This window comes from Urocitellus parryii, chromosome X (assembly GCF_045843805.1).
Source record: "Urocitellus parryii isolate mUroPar1 chromosome X, mUroPar1.hap1, whole genome shotgun sequence".
NCBI classification, from domain to species: Eukaryota; Metazoa; Chordata; class Mammalia; order Rodentia; family Sciuridae; genus Urocitellus; species Urocitellus parryii.
In genome coordinates, this window is record NC_135547.1 from 86,519,412 (window position 1) to 86,524,004 (window position 4,593).

General features: G+C 36.4%; 1 pseudogene; it reads left to right on the forward strand.

The window, feature by feature from the left end:
• Positions 1–3,679: 3,679 nt before the first annotated feature.
• On the forward strand, positions 3,680–4,048 carry LOC113195785 (thioredoxin domain-containing protein 17 pseudogene; annotated as a pseudogene).
• The last annotated feature ends 545 nt before the right edge of the window (positions 4,049–4,593 follow it).

The following is a 4,593-nucleotide window of genomic DNA, read 5'->3' on the forward strand; positions in this document are numbered from 1 at the left end:
ATGACTTTCATCTCTACTTCCCACTTTAATTTCCCTCCTATACACAGTCAATCTAAGATATTTTATGCATATCTTTACATTTGCCACCTTGCAATAGATGTATTGTTTTAGATGCATATATTTCCTCAAATTTTTAATTTTTCAAAATTCAGGACAGGCTGGGGGTGTGGCTCAAGCGGTAGCGCGCTCGCCTGGCATGCGTGCGGCCCGGGTTCGATCCTCAGCACCACATACCAACAAAGATGTTGTGTCCGCCGAGAACTAAAAAATAAATATTAAAAAAGTCTCTCTCTCTCTCTCTCTCTCTCCCCTCTCTCACTCTCTCTTTAAAAAAAAAAAATCCTTTAAAAAAAAAAATTCAGGACAGTTAGAAGAAAAGTATAATGAAAGTCCATGTGCCCTTACTATTTTGCCAAATATTCTACATAATCACAATACCACTATCACACTTAAGAAAATTTAGCAGTTATTCAGTAATATCAAATATAGCCAAGGGCTCAGAGTTTAGCTCAGACCCCTATATCTTTGTGGGTTTTTTATTGTACCTCCCCCCTATTTCAGGGAGTATACTGGGGATTGAACTCATGGGCATTTTACTATTGAGCTACATCTTCAGCCCTTTTTATTTTTTATTTTGAGACAAGGTCTCACCGAGTTGCTGAGGATCTTGCTAAAGCTGTTGAGGCTGACCTCAAATTTGTGATCCTCCTGCCTCAGCCTCATAAATTGCTGGGATTACAGGCATGTGCTACCACACCTGGCTTTCTTCTCCCTATATTTTTTGTGTGTTTCAAATGACATTGATATTTTTGAGGAGTCCAGGATAGTTGTACTTTTCCTTTCCTTTTTCTTCAATATGGGAATTTAACCTAGAGCCTTACACACTCTATGCAAGTGCTCTCTACCACAAACTACATCCCCAATCATTTTTATTGCATTGTGAAACAGGGTCTCACTGAGTTGCTCAAGCTGGCTTCAAGTTGAGATTATCTTGCAGGCTCATTGTTATGTATAATGTCCCACATTATGGGATCATGCTTTCTTTCAATATGGTTAGATTCAGATTAAATGTTTTCAGCAAGAGGAGTACATAGAAAATATCCTTTATTTCATATTGTATCACCTCAGGAGGCACATAATATCAAGTTGTTCCTTGATGATGCTTTGTGTTTGTATATTTTATTTTAAGTAATGATATCTCATTCTATTGCTTTTTTCATCCATTCTTCTGTTTTTATGTATACTTCTAATCCCTTGCTTCTACCTCCTCATGGTAACTAGGGCACTTTTGCTGCATTTCCCCTAAATATTCAATGGACAGCATGATTGTCTCTAGCTCCCCAATGGTACAAATAATACTTCAGTGAACATCCTTGTACATGTCCCCTTATTGACCTGTATGAGGATTTGTTTTGCAATAAGGTTTTTTTTCTTTTGTCTGTTTGCTTACTTGAGCCTAGGACCTAATACATACTAGACAAACACTCTACCACTAAGCTGCATCCCAAATCCCCTCTCCTTTTTTTTTTCATTTTGTTTTGAGACAAGGACTCACTGTGTTGACAAGGGTGGCCTTGAACTTGGAATACTCCTGCCTCACCCTCATAAATAGCTGGGATTACAGGTGAATGTCACTGTACCAAGAGAGAATTTGTTCTGGAACATACACCCAAGAGCAGAACGATTGTATCCTAAAGTGTACATATATATTTAGTTTCACATTGGACACCAGTTCTTCTAAATGGTTCTCCAGGATGGCTGTACCAGTCCCATACTTTGACCACATATAAGGATTTCTATATGCCTGCATCCTCATTGAGATTTGATGTTTTCCAGCCTTCTAGTATTTGCCAGTCTAACAGGTGTGACTCAGTATTTTGGTTTAGCTTATATTTCTTTGTATACTAATGCATTTTTAGCATCCTTTCATATGTGTATTAAACACCTGTTCTGTAAATTGCTTGCTTAACAGCTCATATTTTATGTTGAAGTTCCTATCTTTCCTATGGATTTCATTTTAATTTACTGGAGTTTCTAACAGAGTCTAGCTATTAGTCAGATTCAGACATTGTAAATATTCTGTTGTAACTTTGAAAATGTTAGACTTCTTTGAACAGAAATTGTTAATTTTGATGAAATAAAATTCATCAGTTTTTTTTTTCCCTTTGTGGGCTTTTTCTTTTGTTTTGTTTGGCTGTTTACTTACTTGTTTTTACAGTACTGGGCATTGACTCCAGGGGTGTTTAACCACTGAGCTATGTCTCCAGTGCTTTTTTAATTTTTAGTTTGAGACAGGTCTCACTAAGTTGTCTAGTCTGGCCTTGAATTTACAGTCTTTCTGTTGAGCTTCCTTAGTAGCTGGGATTACAAGTTTCACTTTGTAGTTTGAGGTTTAGAGATTTAATTTATTTATTTATTTGGTGCTGGAGATTGAACCCAGTGCCTTGCACATGCTAGGCAAGCACTCTACTACTGAGCCATATCACCAGCCCTGGGGATTTTATTTTTAAAGTACTTACCCTTCCTAACTCAAAAAGATATTCTCCTCCTTTTTTTCCATTAATTTCATAGTATCACCTTTCAAATATAGGCCTTAATCCATCTAGAATCCATAATCCATTCTTTTTTACTTATTTATTTTTTGTACCAGGGATTGAACTCAGGGGCACTCAAACACTGAGCCACATCCCCATCCCTATTTTTGTGTTTTATTTAGATACAAGGTATCACTGAGTTTCTTAGTGCCTAGCCATTGCTGAGCCTGACTTTGAACTCTTGATCCTACTGCTTCAGCCTTCGAAGCCATTGGGATTACAGGCATGCACCACCACACCCAGCTAGAATTCATTCTTACAAGTGGTGATAGGTGAAGATAGTTTTTTTTTTTCACACAGTAAGCCAGATTTTCCATCATCAAATACTAAAAATTCCTCCTTTTCCCATTGATTTGCCATGCCAACTTTATCATATCCATATTATGATATGTATAAGTGTGTCTATGTCTAGTCTTGCACTAATACCACATTGGTTTTAATGTTTTATAATGTATCTTAACATCTGATAGGGTGGTTTTTTTTCCTCTTTAGTCTTCTTTTAAGATTATCTTCATTATATCATCACATAAGTTTTAAATCTATCAAGGTCTTAAAAAATGCAAGTGAGATTTTGATGGGGATCACACTGAATTTATAAATTAATTTGGGGAAGTTGACAGCATTGTAATATTAACTGATTCCATCCAAGAGCATGGAATATCTCCTAATTTGTTCAGCATGTCTTCTTCTGTATTATATAAGTTTAAGGTTTTCTCTTTAGAATTATTTTATATTAATTTATATTTTCTTTAGAGTTTTGGTTACTATTGTGTTTTGTTTTTATATATTTTCTATAGCTAATATACATATATTTTCAGTATCAAAACTATTCAATATTTATTTATTTAGGTACTGAAGTTTGAACTCAGGAGCACTTTACTACTAAGCTACATCCCCATTCCTGTTTTCAATTCTTTTTTTTTTTTTTTTTAATTTTGAGGCAGGTCTTGCTAAACTGCCCAGGCTGACCTCAAACTTGTGAACTTTCTGCCTCAGCCTCCTGAGTAACTGGACTGAATATCAAAGTATTTTAAAATTATGCTTTGAGAGAAGGCTCTTCCAGCACCATGCAATGCACAGTACTCATGTCTACCTACAAGGAAGTGAGCATGTTGCGTTTTGAGGAATTCAATCAGGCTGTGAAGCAGCACAACAGACAAGACCATTTTCTCCTACTTTACGAGTACTAAGGACTCTGAAGGGAAAAGCTAGTATCCCTACTGTGTGCAGGCTGAACCAGTTGTTCAAGAGGGGCTGAAGCATATTAGTGAAGGATGTATTTTCACCCACTGCCAAGAGAAAAATCTTGCTGGAGAGATCCAAATGATGATTTCAGAAACCAATTGAAAGTACCTGCAGTGCCTACACTAATTAAATATGGAATGCCTCAAAAACTGGTAGAATCTGAGTTTCTTCAGGCCAAACTTATGGACATGTTGTTGTCTAGAAGATGATGGTAGAGATGGAAGATGATGGGAGAGCCAGGTATGGTGACACATGCCTATAATCCCAGTGGCTCAGGAGGCTGAGGCAGGAGGATTGTAAATTCGAGACCTGTCTCAGCAAATTAGTGAAGCCCTAGGTATTTAGCGAGACTGCCTCTCAAAATAAAAGATCAAAAGGAAGGATTGGGGATGTGGCTCAATGCTTAAGCCACCCTAGGTTCATTCCCCAGTATCAAAAAAAAAAAAAAAAAAAGATTTGATGATGGTAATTGTGTCTTGATTTCCTGGTTTGCTCTAGTATAAAAGAAACTGCATACTTGCTTTGAATTTATTTTAGCAATAAATAAATGGTGAAGCCAAAATTAGCTTTTGTCTAAACAATAAAGAATGTTATTAAAAATAAAGTTGTGCTTTGAAACATTTCACTTACCCCTGTCCACTCAGTTGACCCCCCCCCCAAAAAAAAAACACCCTTTGGTATCAGTTTTGTTCATTTGTTTTCTCTTTCCAATGTTTCTTTCTGCAGTTACAAACACTATAAATGTATATTCTAC